Source organism: Pelobates fuscus, chromosome 3 (assembly GCF_036172605.1).
Source record: "Pelobates fuscus isolate aPelFus1 chromosome 3, aPelFus1.pri, whole genome shotgun sequence".
NCBI lineage: Eukaryota > Metazoa > Chordata > Amphibia > Anura > Pelobatidae > Pelobates > Pelobates fuscus.
Window position 1 is genome coordinate 398,936,655 of NC_086319.1, and position 15,282 is coordinate 398,951,936.

Below are 15,282 nucleotides of genomic sequence, written 5' to 3' on the forward strand. Positions count from 1 at the left end.
ATTTTGTGCTGGATCATGCTCTACATAGATCAGATATGAATGAATCGCGGAAATTGTCAATCACTTTGGGTTTTTTGTTTTTTCTTTTTTTTTCTTTTACAATAACGGTCATTTTAAGCACGGCTCTCGAAAATCTGAACCGTATCAGTTTGGAAGAACCCAATTTTTGGGAAGTGCCCAAGTCAATTTAAAATTTCTGCAATAGATTTTTTTCATCTTATTCCAATAAACAGTGTGCTTGCAAAGTTTGAAACAGCGAAATGTGAACTTAGACTAGGCGAGCGTTCTTGAGAGATCAGGAAGCTTGTTTGAAAATGTGACCGTATGGCTCGTGGTGTCGGTAAAACCAAAATGCATCAAGCGTTGGTGGTATAGTGGTGAGCATAGCTGCCTTCCAAGCAGTTGACCCGGGTTCGATTCCCAGCCAACGCAAGAAAATCTGATTTTACGACACTGTAGTCAGCAAATTTTGCGTTCCTATTTAACATTCTCAACGACTGTTACTGCTCTTGTTGCTGAATCAACAACATTTTGTGCTGGATCATGCTCTACGTAGATCAGATATGAATGACTCGCGGAAATTGTCAATCACTTTGGGTTTTTTGTTTTTTATTTTTTTTTCTTGTACAATAACGGTCATTTTAAGCACGGCTCTCGAAAATCTGAACCGTATCAGTTTGGAAGAACCCAATTTTGGGAAGTGCCCAAGTCAATTTAAAATTTCTGCAATAGATTTTTTTCATCTTATTCCAATAAACAGTGTGCTTGCAAAGTTTGAAACAGCGAAATGTGAACTTAGACTAGGCGAGCGTTCTTGAGAGATCAGGAAGCTTGTTTGAAAATGTGACCGTATGGCTCGTGGTGTCGGTAAAACCAAAATGCATCAAGCGTTGGTGCTATAGTGGTGAGCATAGCTGCCTTCCAAGCAGTTGACCCGGGTTCGATTCCCGGCCAACGCAAGAAAATCTGATTTTACGACACTGTAGTCAGCAAATTTTGCGTTCCTATTTAACATTCTCAACGACTGTTACTGCTCTTGTTGCTGAATCAACAACATTTTGTGCTGGATCATGCTCTACATAGATCAGATATGAATGACTCGCGGAAATTGTCAATCACTTTGGGTTTTTTGTTTTTGAATTTTTTTTCTTTTACAATAACGGTCATTTTAAGCACGGCTCTCGAAAATCTGAACCGTATCAGTTTGGAAGAACCCAATTTTTGGGAAGTGCCCAAGTCAATTTAAAATTTCTGCAATAGATTTTTTTCATCTTATTCCAATAAACAGTGTGCTTGCAAAGTTTGAAACAGCGAAATGTGAACTTAGACTAGGCGAGCGTTCTTGAGAGATCAGGAAGCTTGTCTGAAAATGTGACCGTATGGCTCGTGGTGTCGGGAGATCCAAAATGCATCAAGCGTTGGTGGTATAGTGGTGAGCATAGCTGCCTTCCAAGCAGTTGACCCGGGTTCGATTCCTGGCCAACGCAAAAAAATCTGATTTTACGACACTGTAGTCAGCAAATTTTGCGTTCCTATTTAACATTCTCAACGACTGTTACTGCTCTTGTTGCTGAATCAACAACATTTTGTGCTGGATCATGCTCTACATAGATCAGATATGAATGACTCGCGGAAATTGTCAATCACTTTGGGTTTTTTGTTTTTTAATTTTTTTTCTTGTACAATAACGGTCATTTTAAGCACGGCTCTCGAAAATCTGAACCGTATCAGTTTGGAAGAACCCAATTTTTGGGAAGTGCCCAAGTCAATTTAAAATTTCTGCAATAGATTTTTTTCATCTTATTCCAATAAACAGTGTGCTTGCAAAGTTTGAAACAGCGAAATGTGAACTTAGACTAGGCGAGCGTTCTTGAGAGATCAGGAAGCTTGTTTGAAAATGTGACCGTATGGCTCGTGGTGTCGGTAAAACCAAAATGCATCAAGCGTTGGTGGTATAGTGGTGAGCATAGCTGCCTTCCAAGCAGTTGACCCGGGTTCGATTCCCGGCCAACGCAAGAAAATCTGATTTTATGACACTGTAGTCAGCAAATTTTGCGTTCCTATTTAACATTCTCAACGACTGTTACTGCTCTTGTTACTGAATCAACAACATTTTGTGCTGGATCATGCTCTACATAGATCAGATATGAATGACTCGCGGAAATTGTCAATCACTTTGGGTTTTTTGTTTTTTAATTTTTTTTCTTGTACAATAACGGTCATTTTAAGCACGGCTCTCGAAAATCTGAACCGTATCAGTTTGGAAGAACCCAATTTTTGGGAAGTGCCCAAGTCAATTTAAAATTTCTGCAATAGATTTTTTTCATCTTATTCCAATAAACAGTGTGCTTGCAAAGTTTGAAACAGCGGAATGTGAACTTAGACTAGGCGAGCGTTCTTGAGAGATCAGGAAGCTTGTCTGAAAATGTGACCGTATGGCTCGTGGTGTCGGTAAAACCAGAATGCATCAAGCGTTGGTGCTATAGTGGTGAGCATAGCTGCCTTCCAAGCAGTTGACCCGGGTTCGATTCCCGGCCAACGCAAGAAAATCTGATTTTACGACACTGTAGTCAGCAAATTTTGCGTTCCTATTTAACATTCTCAACGACTGTTACTGCTCTTGTTGCTGAATCAACAACATTTTGTGCTGGATCATGCTCTACATAGATCAGATATGAATGACTCGCGGAAATTGTCAATCACTTTGGGTTTTTTGTTTTTTAATTTTTTTTCTTGTACAATAACGGTCATTTTAAGCACGGCTCTCGAAAATCTGAACCGTATCAGTTTGGAAGAACCCAATTTTTGGGAAGTGCCCAAGTCAATTTAAAATTTCTGCAATAGATTTTTTTCATCTTATTCCAATAAACAGTGTGCTTGCAAAGTTTGAAACAGCGAAATGTGAACTTAGACTAGGCGAGCGTTCTTGAGAGATCAGGAAGCTTGTTTGAAAATGTGACCGTATGGCTCGTGGTGTCGGTAAAACCAAAATGCATCAAGCGTTGGTGTTATAGTGGTGAGCATAGCTGCCTTCCAAGCAGTTGACCCGGGTTCGATTCCCGGCCAACGCAAGAAAATCTGATTTTACGACACTGTAGTCAGCAAATTTTGCGTTCCTATTTAACATTCTCAACGACTGTTACTGCTCTTGTTACTGAATCAACAACATTTTGTACTGGATCATGCTCTACATAGATCAGATATGAATGACTCGCGGAAATTGTCAATCACTTTGGATTTTTTGTTTTTTAATTTTTTTTCTTGTACAATAACGGTCATTTTAAGCACGGCTCTCGAAAATCTGAACCGTATCAGTTTGGAAGAACCCAATTTTTGGGAAGTGCCCAAGTCAATTTAAAATTTCTGCAATAGATTTTTTTCATCTTATTCCAATAAACAGTGTGCTTGCAAAGTTTGAAACAGCGAAATGTGAACTTAGACTAGGCGAGCGTTCTTGAGAGATCAGGAAGCTTGTCTGAAAATGTGACCGTATGGCTCGTGGTGTCGGTAAAACCAGAATGCATCAAGCGTTGGTGGTATAGTGGTGAGCATAGCTGCCTTCCAAGCAGTTGACCCAGGTTCGATTCCCGGCCAACGCAAGAAAATCTGATCTTACGACACTGTAGTCAGCAAATTTTGCGTTCCTATTTAACATTCTCAACGACTGTTACTGCTCTTGTTGCTGAATCAACAACATTTTGTGCTGGATCATGCTCTACATAGATCAGATATGAATGACTCGCGGAAATTGTCAATCACTTTGGGTTTTTTGTTTTTTAATTTTTTTTCTTGTACAATAACGGTCATTTTAAGCACGGCTCTCGAAAATCTGAACCGTATCAGTTTGGAAGAACCCAATTTTTGGGAAGTGCCCAAGTCAATTTAAAATTTCTGCAATAGATTTTTTTCATCTTATTCCAATAAACAGTGTGCTTGCAAAGTTTGAAACAGCGAAATGTGAACTTAGACTAGGCGAGCGTTCTTGAGAGATCAGGAAGCTTGTCTGAAAATGTGACCGTATGGCTCGTGGTGTCGGGAGAACCAGAATGCATCAAGCGTTGGTGGTATAGTGGTGAGCATAGCTGCCTTCCAAGCAGTTGACCCGGGTTCGATTCCCGGCCAACGCAAAAAAATCTGATTTTACGACACTGTAGTCAGCAAATTTTGCGTTCCTATTTAACATTCTCAACGACTGTTACTGCTCTTGTTGCTGAATCAACAAAATTTTGTGCTGGATCATGCTCTACATAGATCAGATATGAATGACTCGCGGAAATTGTCAATCACTTTGGGTTTTTTGTTTTTTAATTTTTTTTCTTGTACAATAACGGTCATTTTAAGCACGGCTCTCGAAAATCTGAACCGTATCAGTTTGGAAGAACCCAATTTTTGGGAAGTGCCCAAGTCAAGTTAAAATTTCTGCAATAGATTTTTTTCATCTTATTCCAATAAACAGTGTGCTTGCAAAGTTTGAAACAGCGAAATGTGAACTTAGACTAGGCGAGCGTTCTTGAGAGATCAGGAAGCTTGTCTGAAAATGTGACCGTATGGCTCGTGGTGTCGGTAAAACTAAAACACATCAAGCGTTGGTGATATAGTGGTGAGCATAGCTGCCTTCCAAGCAGTTGACCCCGGTTTGATTCCCGGCCAACGCAAGAAAATCTGATTTTACGACACTGTAGTCAGCAAATTTTGCGTTCCTATTTAACATTCTCAACGACTGTTACTGCTCTTGTTGCTGAATCAACAACATTTTGTGCTGGATCATGCTCTACATAGATCAGATATGAATGACTCGCGGAAATTGTCAATCACTTTGGGTTTTTTGTTTTTTCTTTTTTTTTCTTTTACAATAACGGTCATTTTAAGCACGGCTCTCGAAAATCTGAACCGTATCAGTTTGGAAGAACCCAATTTTTGGGAAGTGCCCAAGTCAATTTAAAATTTCTGCAATAGATTTTTTTCATCTTATTCCAATAAACAGTGTGCTTGCAAAGTTTGAAACAGCGAAATGTGAACTTAGACTAGGCGAGCGTTCTTGAGAGATCAGGAAGCTTGTCTGAAAATGTGACCGTATGGCTCGTGGTGTCGGGAGAACCAAAATGCATCAAGCGTTGGTGGTATAGTGGTGAGCATAGCTGCCTTCCAAGCAGTTGACCCGGGTTCGATTCCCGGCCAACGCAAAAAAAATCTGATTTTACGACACTGTAGTCAGCAAATTTTGCGTTCCTATTTAACATTCTCAACGACTGTTACTGCTCTTGTTGCTGAATCAACAACATTTTGTGCTGGATCATGCTCTACATAGATCAGATATGAATGACTCGCGGAAATTGTCAATCACTTTGGGTTTTTTGTTTTTTAATTTTTTTTCTTGTACAATAACGGTCATTTTAAGCACGGCTCTCGAAAATCTGAACCGTATCAGTTTGGAAGAACCCAATTTTTGGGAAGTGCCCAAGTCAATTTAAAATTTCTGCAATAGATTTTTTTCATCTTATTCCAATAAACAGTGTGCTTGCAAAGTTTGAAACAGCGAAATGTGAACTTAGACTAGGCGAGCTTTCTTGAGAGATCAGGAAGCTTGTTTGAAAATGTGACCGTATGGCTCGTGGTGTCAGTAAAACCAAAATGCATCAAGCGTTGGTGGTATAGTGGTGAGCATAGCTGCCTTCCAAGCAGTTGACCCGGGTTCGATTCCCGGCCAACGCAAGAAAATCTGATTTTACGACACTGTAGTCAGCAAATTTTGCGTTCCTATTTAACATTCTCAACGACTGTTACTGCTCTTGTTGCTGAATCAACAACATTTTGTGCTGGATCATGCTCTACGTAGATCAGATATGAATGACTCGCGGAAATTGTCAATCACTTTGGGTTTTTTGTTTTTTAATTTTTTTTCTTGTACAATAACGGTCATTTTAAGCACGTCTCTCGAAAATCTGAACCGTATCAGTTTGGAAGAACCCAATTTTTGGGAAGTGCCCAAGTCAATTTAAAATTTCTGCAATAGATTTTTTTCATCTTATTCCAATAAACAGTGTGCTTGCAAAATTTGAAACAGCGAAATGTGAACTTAGACTAGGCGAGCGTTTTTGAGAGATCAGGAAGCTTGTCTGAAAATGTGACCGTATGGCTCGTGGTGTCGGTAAAACCAGAATGCATCAAGCGTTGGTGGTATAGTGGTGAGCATAGCTGCCTTCCAAGCAGTTGACCCGGGTTCGATTCCTGGCCAACGCAAGAAAATCTGATTTTACGACACTGTAGTCAGCAAATTTTGCGTTCCTATTTAACATTCTCAACGACTGTTACTGCTCTTGTTGCTGAATCAACAACATTTTGTGCTGGATCATGCTCTACATAGATCAGATATGAATGACTCGCGGAAATTGTCAATCACTTTGGGTTTTTTGTTTTTTATTTTTTTTTCTTTTACAATAACGGTCATTTTAAGCACGGCTCTCGAAAATCTGAACCGTATCAGTTTGGAAGAACCCAATTTTTGGGAAGTGCCCAAGTCAATTTAAAATTTCTGCAATAGATTTTTTTCATCTTATTCCAATAAACAGTGTGCTTGCAAAGTTTGAAACAGCGAAATGTGAACTTAGACTAGGCGAGCGTTCTTGAGAGATCAGGAAGCTTGTCTGAAAATGTGACCGTATGGCTCGTGGTGTCGGGAGAACCAAAATGCATCAAGCGTTGGTGGTATAGTGGTGAGCATAGCTGCCTTCCAAGCAGTTGACCCGGGTTCGATTCCCGGCCAACGCAAAAAAAATCTGATTTTACGACACTGTAGTCAGCAAATTTTGCGTTCCTATTTAACATTCTCAACGACTGTTACTGCTCTTGTTGCTGAATCAACAACATTTTGTGCTGGATCATGCTCTACATAGATCAGATATGAATGACTCGTGGAAATTGTCAATCACTTTGGGTTTTTTGTTTTTTAATTTTTTTTCTTGTACAATAACGGTCATTTTAAGCACGGCTCTCGAAAATCTGAACCGTATCAGTTTGGAAGAACCCAATTTTTGGGAAGTGCCCAAGTCAATTTAAAATTTCTGCAATAGATTTTTTTCATCTTATTCCAATAAACAGTGTGCTTGCAAAGTTTGAAACAGCGAAATGTGAACTTAGACTAGGCGAGCTTTCTTGAGAGATCAGGAAGCTTGTTTGAAAATGTGACCGTATGGCTCGTGGTGTCAGTAAAACCAAAATGCATCAAGCGTTGGTGGTATAGTGGTGAGCATAGCTGCCTTCCAAGCAGTTGACCCGGGTTCGATTCCCGGCCAACGCAAGAAAATCTGATTTTACGACACTGTAGTCAGCAAATTTTGCGTTCCTATTTAACATTCTCAACGACTGTTACTGCTCTTGTTGCTGAATCAACAACATTTTGTGCTGGATCATGCTCTACATAGATCAGATATGAATGACTCGCGGAAATTGTCAATCACTTTGGGTTTTTTGTTTTTTAATTTTTTTTCTTGTACAATAACGGTCATTTTAAGCACGGCTCTCGAAAATCTGAACCGTATCAGTTTGGAAGAACCCAATTTTTGGGAAGTGCAAAAGTCAATTTAAAATTTCTGCAATAGATTTTTTTCATCTTATTCCAATAAACAGTGTGCTTGCAAAGTTTGAAACAGCGAAATGTGAACTTAGACTAGGCGAGCGTTCTTGAGAGATCAGGAAGCTTGTCTGAAAATGTGACCGTATGGCTCGTGGTGTCGGTAAAACCAGAATGCATCAAGCGTTGGTGGTATAGTGGTGAGCATAGCTGCCTTCCAAGCAGTTGACCCGGGTTTGATTCCTGGCCAACGCAAGAAAATCTGATTTTACGACACTGTAGTCAGCAAATTTTGCGTTCCTATTTAACATTCTCAACGACTGTTACTGCTCTTGTTGCTGAATCAACAACATTTTGTGCTGGATCATGCTCTACATAGATCAGATATGAATGACTCGCGGAAATTGTCAATCACTTTGGGTTTTTTGTTTTTTAATTTTTTTTCTTGTACAATAACGGTCATTTTAAGCACGGCTCTCGAAAATCTGAACCGTATCAGTTTGGAAGAACCCAATTTTTGGGAAGTGCCCAAGTCAATTTAAAATTTCTGCAATAGATTTTTTTCATCTTATTCCAATAAACAGTGTGCTTGCAAAGTTTGAAACAGCGAAATGTGAACTTAGACTAGGCGAGCGTTCTTGAGAGATCAGGAAGCTTGTCTGAAAATGTGACCGTATGGCTCGTGGTGTCGGTAAAACCAGAATGCATCAAGCGTTGGTGGTATAGTGGTGAGCATAGCTGCCTTCCAAGCAGTTGACCCGGGTTCGATTCCTGGACAACGCAAGAAAATCTGATTTTACGACACTGTAGTCAGCAAATTTTGCGTTCCTATTTAACATTCTCAACGACTGTTACTGCTCTTGTTGCTGAATCAACAACATTTTGTGCTGGATCATGCTCTACATAGATCAGATATGAATGACTCGCGGAAATTGTCAATCACTTTGGGTTTTTTGTTTTTTCTTTTTTTTTCTTTTACAATAACGGTCATTTTAAGCACGTCTCTCGAAAATCTGAACCGTATCAGTTTGGAAGAACCCAATTTTTGGGAAGTGCCCAAGTCAATTTAAAATTTCTGCAATAGATTTTTTTCATCTTATTCCAATAAACAGTGTGCTTGCAAAGTTTGAAACAGCGAAATGTGAACTTAGACTAGGCGAGCGTTCTTGAGAGATCAGGAAGCTTGTCTGAAAATGTGACCGTATGGCTCGTGGTGTCGGAAGAAACAAAATGCATCAAGCGTTGGTGGTATAGTGGTGAGCATAGCTGCCTTCCAAGCAGTTGACCCGGGTTCGATTCCCGGCCAACGCAAAAAAATCTGATTTTACGACACTGTAGTCAGCAAATTTTGCGTTCCTATTTAACATTCTCAACGACTGTTACTGCTCTTGTTGCTGAATCAACAACATTTTGTGCTGGATCATGCTCTACATAGATCAGATATGAATGACTCGCGGAAATTGTCAATCACTTTGGGTTTTTTGTTTTTTTATTTTTTTTCTTGTACAATAACGGTCATTTTAAGCACGGCTCTCGAAAATCTGAACCGTATCAGTTTGGAAGAACCCAATTTTTGGGAAGTGCCCAAGTCAATTTAAAATTTCTGCAATAGATTTTTTTCATCTTATTCCAATAAACAGTGTGCTTGCAAAGTTTGAAACAGCGAAATGTGAACTTAGACTAGGCGAGCTTTCTTGAGAGATCAGGAAGCTTGTTTGAAAATGTGACCGTATGGCTCGTGGTGTCAGTAAATCCAAAATGCATCAAGCGTTGGTGGTATAGTGGTGAGCATAGCTGCCTTCCAAGCAGTTGACCCGGGTTCGATTCCCGGCCAACGCAAGAAAATCTGATTTTACGACACTGTAGTCAGCAAATTTTGCGTTCCTATTTAACATTCTCAACGACTGTTACTGCTCTTGTTGCTGAATCAACAACATTTTGTGCTGGATCATGCTCTACATAGATCAGATATGAATGACTCGCGGAAATTGTCAATCACTTTGGGTTTTTTGTTTTTTAATTTTTTTTCTTGTACAATAACGGTCATTTTAAGCACGGCTCTCGAAAATCTGAACCGTATCAGTTTGGAAGAACCCAATTTTTGGGAAGTGCCCAAGTCAATTTAAAATTTCTGCAATAGATTTTTTTCATCTTATTCCAATAAACAGTGTGCTTGCAAAGTTTGAAACAGCGAAATGTGAACTTAGACTAGGCGAGCGTTCTTGAGAGATCAGGAAGCTTGTCTGAAAATGTGACCGTATGGCTCGTGGTGTCGGTAAAACCAGAATGCATCAAGCGTTGGTGGTATAGTGGTGAGCATAGCTGCCTTCCAAGCAGTTGACCCGGGTTCGATTCCTGGCCAATGCAAGAAATTCTGATTTTACGACACTGTAGTCAGCAAATTTTGCGTTCCTATTTAACATTCTCAACGACTGTTACTGCTCTTGTTGCTGAATCAACAACATTTTGTGCTGGATCATGCTCTACATAGATCAGATATGAATGACTCGCGGAAATTGTCAATCACTTTGGGTTTTTTGTTTTTTAATTTCTTTTCTTGTACAATAACGGTCATTTTAAGCACGGCTCTCGAAAATCTGAACCGTATCAGTTTGGAAGAACCCAATTTTTGGGAAGTGCCCAAGTCAATTTAAAATTTCTGCAATAGATTTTTTTCATCTTATTCCAATAAACAGTGTGCTTGCAAAATTTGAAACAGCGAAATGTGAACTTAGACTAGGCGAGCGTTCTTGAGAGATCAGGAAGCTTGTCTGAAAATGTGACCGTATGGCTCGTGGTGTCGGTAAAACCAGAATGCATCAAGCGTTGGTGGTATAGTGGTGAGCATAGCTGCCTTACAAGCAGTTGACCCGGGTTCGATTCCTGGCCAACGCAAGAAAATCTGATTTTACGACACTGTAGTCAGCAAATTTTGCGTTCCTATTTAACATTCTCAACGACTGTTACTGCTCTTGTTGCTGAATCAACAACATTTTGTGCTGGATCATGCTCTACATAGATCAGATATGAATGACTCGCGGAAATTGTCAATCACTTTGGGTTTTTTGTTTTTTCTTTTTTTTTCTTTTACAATAACGGTCATTTTAAGCACGGCTCTCGAAAATCTGAACCGTATCAGTTTGGAAGAACCCAATTTTTGGGAAGTGCCCAAGTCAATTTAAAATTTCTGCAATAGATTTTTTTCATCTTATTCCAATAAACAGTGTGCTTGCAAAGTTTGAAACAGCGAAATGTGAACTTAGACTAGGCGAGCGTTCTTGAGAGATCAGGAAGCTTGTCTGAAAATGTGACCGTATGGCTCGTGGTGTCGGGAGAACCAAAATGCATCAAGCGTTGGTGGTATAGTGGTGAGCATAGCTGCCTTCCAAGCAGTTGACCCGGGTTCGATTCCCGGCCAACGCAAAAAAAATCTGATTTTACGACACTGTAGTCAGCAAATTTTGCGTTCCTATTTAACATTCTCAACGACTGTTACTGCTCTTGTTGCTGAATCAACAACATTTTGTGCTGGATCATGCTCTACATAGATCAGATATGAATGACTCGTGGAAATTGTCAATCACTTTGGGTTTTTTGTTTTTTAATTTTTTTTCTTGTACAATAACAGTCATTTTAAGCACGGCTCTCGAAAATCTGAACCGTATCAGTTTGGAAGAACCCAATTTTTGGGAAGTGCCCAAGTCAATTTAAAATTTCTGCAATAGATTTTTTTCATCTTATTCCAATAAACAGTGTGCTTGCAAAGTTTGAAACAGCGAAATGTGAACTTAGACTAGGCGAGCTTTCTTGAGAGATCAGGAAGCTTGTTTGAAAATGTGACCGTATGGCTCGTGGTGTCAGTAAAACCAAAATGCATCAAGCGTTGGTGGTATAGTGGTGAGCATAGCTGCCTTCCAAGCAGTTGACCCGGGTTCGATTCCCGGCCAACGCAAGAAAATCTGATTTTACGACACTGTAGTCAGCAAATTTTGCGTTCCTATTTAACATTCTCAACGACTGTTACTGCTCTTGTTGCTGAATCAACAACATTTTGTGCTGGATCATGCTCTACATAGATCAGATATGAATGACTCGCGGAAATTGTCAATCACTTTGGGTTTTTTGTTTTTTAATTTTTTTTCTTGTACAATAACGGTCATTTTAAGCACGGCTCTCGAAAATCTGAACCGTATCAGTTTGGAAGAACCCAATTTTTGGGAAGTGCCCAAGTCAATTTAAAATTTCTGCAATAGATTTTTTTCATCTTATTCCAATAAACAGTGTGCTTGCAAAGTTTGAAACAGCGAAATGTGAACTTAGACTAGGCGAGCGTTCTTGAGAGATCAGGAAGCTTGTCTGAAAATGTGACCGTATGGCTCGTGGTGTCGGTAAAACCAGAATGCATCAAGCGTTGGTGGTATAGTGGTGAGCATAGCTGCCTTCCAAGCAGTTGACCCGGGTTCGATTCCTGGCCAACGCAAGAAAATCTGATTTTACGACACTGTAGTCAGCAAATTTTGCGTTCCTATTTAACATTCTCAACGACTGTTACTGCTCTTGTTGCTGAATCAACAACATTTTGTGCTGGATCATGCTCTACATAGATCAGATATGAATGACTCGCGGAAATTGTCAATCACTTTGGGTTTTTTGTTTTTTCTTTTTTTTTCTTTTACAATAACGGTCATTTTAAGCACGTCTCTCGAAAATCTGAACCGTATCAGTTTGGAAGAACCCAATTTTTGGGAAGTGCCCAAGTCAATTTAAAATTTCTGCAATAGATTTTTTTCATCTTATTCCAATAAACAGTGTGCTTGCAAAGTTTGAAACAGCGAAATGTGAACTTAGACTAGGCGAGCGTTCTTGAGAGATCAGGAAGCTTGTCTGAAAATGTGACCGTATGGCTCGTGGTGTCGGAAGAAACAAAATGCATCAAGCGTTGGTGGTATAGTGGTGAGCATAGCTGCCTTACAAGCAGTTGACCCGGGTTCGATTCCCGGCCAACGCAAAAAAATCTGATTTTACGACACTGTAGTCAGCAAATTTTGCGTTCCTATTTAACATTCTCAACGACTGTTACTGCTCTTGTTGCTGAATCAACAACATTTTGTGCTGGATCATGCTCTACATAGATCAGATATGAATGACTCGCGGAAATTGTCAATCACTTTGGGTTTTTTGTTTTTTTATTTTTTTTCTTGTACAATAACGGTCATTTTAAGCACGGCTCTCGAAAATCTGAACCGTATCAGTTTGGAAGAACCCAATTTTTGGGAAGTGCCCAAGTCAATTTAAAATTTCTGCAATAGATTTTTTTCATCTTATTCCAATAAACAGTGTGCTTGCAAAGTTTGAAACAGCGAAATGTGAACTTAGACTAGGCGAGCTTTCTTAAGAGATCTGGAAGCTTGTTTGAAAATGTGACCGTATGGCTCGTGGTGTCAGTAAATCCAAAATGCATCAAGCGTTGGTGGTATAGTGGTGAGCATAGCTGCCTTCCAAGCAGTTGACCCGGGTTCGATTCCCGGCCAACGCAAGAAAATCTGATTTTACGACACTGTAGTCAGCAAATTTTGCGTTCCTATTTAACATTCTCAACGACTGTTACTGCTCTTGTTGCTGAATCAACAACATTTTGTGCTGGATCATGCTCTACATAGATCAGATATGAATGACTCGCGGAAATTGTCAATCACTTTGGGTTTTTTGTTTTTTTATTTTTTTTCTTGTACAATAACGGTCATTTTAAGCACGGGTCTCGAAAATCTGAACCGTATCAGTTTGGAAGAACCCAATTTTTGGGAAGTGCCCAAGTCAATTTAAAATTTCTGCAATAGATTTTTTTCATCTTATTCCAATAAACAGTGTGCTTGCAAAGTTTGAAACAGCGAAATGTGAACTTAGACTAGGCGAGCGTTCTTGAGAGATCAGGAAGCTTGTCTGAAAATGTGACCGTATGGCTCGTGGTGTCGGTAAAACCAGAATGCATCAAGCGTTGGTGGTATAGTGGTGAGCATAGCTGCCTTCCAAGCAGTTGACCCGGGTTCGATTCCTGGCCAATGCAAGAAATTCTGATTTTACGACACTGTAGTCAGCAAATTTTGCGTTCCTATTTAACATTCTCAACGACTGTTACTGCTCTTGTTGCTGAATCAACAACATTTTGTGCTGGATCATGCTCTACATAGATCAGATATGAATGACTCGCGGAAATTGTCAATCACTTTGGGTTTTTTGTTTTTTAATTTCTTTTCTTGTACAATAACGGTCATTTTAAGCACGGCTCTCGAAAATCTGAACCGTATCAGTTTGGAAGAACCCAATTTTTGGGAAGTGCCCAAGTCAATTTAAAATTTCTGCAATAGATTTTTTTCATCTTATTCCAATAAACAGTGTGCTTGCAAAGTTTGAAACAGAGAAATGTGAACTTAGACTAGGCGAGCGTTCTTGAGAGATCAGGAAGCTTGTTTGAAAATGTGACCGTATGGCTCGTGGTGTCGGTAAAACCAAAATGCATCAAGCGTTGGTGGTATAGTGGTGAGCATAGCTGCCTTCCAAGCAGTTGACCCGGGTTCGATTCCCGGCCAACGCAAGAAAATCTGATTTTATGACACTGTAGTCAGCAAATTTTGCGTTCCTATTTAACATTCTCAACGACTGTTACTGCTCTTGTTGCTGAATCAACAACATTTTGTGCTGGATCATGCTCTACGTAGATCAGATATGAATGACTCGCGGAAATTGTCAATCACTTTGGGTTTTTTGTTTTTTAATTTTTTTTCTTGTACAATAACGGTCATTTTAAGCACGGCTCTCGAAAATCTGAACCGTATCAGTTTGGAAGAACCCAATTTTTGGGAAGTGCCCAAGTCAATTTAAAATTTCTGCAATAGATTTTTTTCATCTTATTCCAATAAACAGTGTGCTTGCAAAGTTTGAAACAGCGAAATGTGAACTTAGACTAGGCGAGCGTTCTTGAGAGATCAGGAAGCTTGTCTGAAAATGTGACCGTATGGCTCGTGGTGTCGGAAGAACCAAAATGCATCAAGCGTTGGTGGTATAGTGGTGAGCATAGCTGCCTTCCAAGCAGTTGACCCGGGTTCGATTCCCGGCCAACGCAAAAAAATCTGATTTTACGACACTGTAGTCAGCAAATTTTGCGTTCCTATTTAACATTCTCAACGACTGTTACTGCTCTTGTTGCTGAATCAACAACATTTTGTGCTGGATCATGCTCTACATAGATCAGATATGAATGACTCGCGGAAATTGTCAATCACTTTGGGTTTTTTGTTTTTTTATTTTTTTTCTTGTACAATAACGGTCATTTTAAGCACGTCTCTCGAAAATCTGAACCGTATCAGTTTGGAAGAACCCAATTTTTGGGAAGTGCCCAAGTCAAGTTAAAATTTCTACAATAGATTTTTTTTCATCTTATTCCAATAAACAGTGTGCTTGCAAAGTTTGAAACAGCGAAATGTGAACTTAGACTGGATCATGCTCTACATAGATCATATATGAATGACTCTCGGAAATTGTCAATCACTTTGGGTTTTTTGTTTTTGATTTTTTTTTCTTGTACAATAATGGTCATTTTAAGCACGTCTCTCGACAATCTGAACCGTATCAGTTTGGTAGAACCCAATTTTTGGGAAGTGCCCAAGTCAAGTTAAAATTTCTGCAATAGATTTTTTTTCATCTTATTCCAATAA

The 15,282-nt window shown here is 39.5% G+C and overlaps 15 non-coding genes across 15 annotated transcripts; all 15 read left to right on the plus strand.

Moving 5' to 3' along the window:
- The first annotated feature begins 1,943 nt into the window (after positions 1-1,943).
- On the plus strand, positions 1,944-2,015 carry TRNAG-UCC (transfer RNA glycine (anticodon UCC)). The gene has a single exon. It is a non-coding gene; the product is annotated as a tRNA-Gly (tRNA).
- Positions 2,016-4,055: 2,040 nt separating this feature from the next.
- On the plus strand, positions 4,056-4,127 carry TRNAG-UCC (transfer RNA glycine (anticodon UCC)). The gene has a single exon. It is a non-coding gene; the product is annotated as a tRNA-Gly (tRNA).
- A 984-nt stretch (positions 4,128-5,111) lies between these two features.
- TRNAG-UCC (transfer RNA glycine (anticodon UCC)) lies at positions 5,112-5,183 on the plus strand. Its single transcript has one exon. It is a non-coding gene; the product is annotated as a tRNA-Gly (tRNA).
- A 457-nt stretch (positions 5,184-5,640) lies between these two features.
- On the plus strand, positions 5,641-5,712 carry TRNAG-UCC (transfer RNA glycine (anticodon UCC)). The gene has a single exon. It is a non-coding gene; the product is annotated as a tRNA-Gly (tRNA).
- Positions 5,713-6,696: 984 nt separating this feature from the next.
- TRNAG-UCC (transfer RNA glycine (anticodon UCC)) lies at positions 6,697-6,768 on the plus strand. Its single transcript has one exon. It is a non-coding gene; the product is annotated as a tRNA-Gly (tRNA).
- A 457-nt stretch (positions 6,769-7,225) lies between these two features.
- Positions 7,226-7,297, plus strand: TRNAG-UCC (transfer RNA glycine (anticodon UCC)). Its single transcript has one exon. It is a non-coding gene; the product is annotated as a tRNA-Gly (tRNA).
- A 1,512-nt stretch (positions 7,298-8,809) lies between these two features.
- On the plus strand, positions 8,810-8,881 carry TRNAG-UCC (transfer RNA glycine (anticodon UCC)). Its single transcript has one exon. It is a non-coding gene; the product is annotated as a tRNA-Gly (tRNA).
- Positions 8,882-9,337: 456 nt separating this feature from the next.
- TRNAG-UCC (transfer RNA glycine (anticodon UCC)) lies at positions 9,338-9,409 on the plus strand. Its single transcript has one exon. It is a non-coding gene; the product is annotated as a tRNA-Gly (tRNA).
- A 984-nt stretch (positions 9,410-10,393) lies between these two features.
- TRNAV-UAC (transfer RNA valine (anticodon UAC)) lies at positions 10,394-10,465 on the plus strand. Its single transcript has one exon. It is a non-coding gene; the product is annotated as a tRNA-Val (tRNA).
- A 456-nt stretch (positions 10,466-10,921) lies between these two features.
- TRNAG-UCC (transfer RNA glycine (anticodon UCC)) lies at positions 10,922-10,993 on the plus strand. The gene has a single exon. It is a non-coding gene; the product is annotated as a tRNA-Gly (tRNA).
- A 457-nt stretch (positions 10,994-11,450) lies between these two features.
- On the plus strand, positions 11,451-11,522 carry TRNAG-UCC (transfer RNA glycine (anticodon UCC)). The gene has a single exon. It is a non-coding gene; the product is annotated as a tRNA-Gly (tRNA).
- Positions 11,523-12,506: 984 nt separating this feature from the next.
- On the plus strand, positions 12,507-12,578 carry TRNAV-UAC (transfer RNA valine (anticodon UAC)). The gene has a single exon. It is a non-coding gene; the product is annotated as a tRNA-Val (tRNA).
- Positions 12,579-13,034: 456 nt separating this feature from the next.
- Positions 13,035-13,106, plus strand: TRNAG-UCC (transfer RNA glycine (anticodon UCC)). The gene has a single exon. It is a non-coding gene; the product is annotated as a tRNA-Gly (tRNA).
- A 984-nt stretch (positions 13,107-14,090) lies between these two features.
- On the plus strand, positions 14,091-14,162 carry TRNAG-UCC (transfer RNA glycine (anticodon UCC)). Its single transcript has one exon. It is a non-coding gene; the product is annotated as a tRNA-Gly (tRNA).
- Positions 14,163-14,618: 456 nt separating this feature from the next.
- TRNAG-UCC (transfer RNA glycine (anticodon UCC)) lies at positions 14,619-14,690 on the plus strand. Its single transcript has one exon. It is a non-coding gene; the product is annotated as a tRNA-Gly (tRNA).
- The last annotated feature ends 592 nt before the right edge of the window (positions 14,691-15,282 follow it).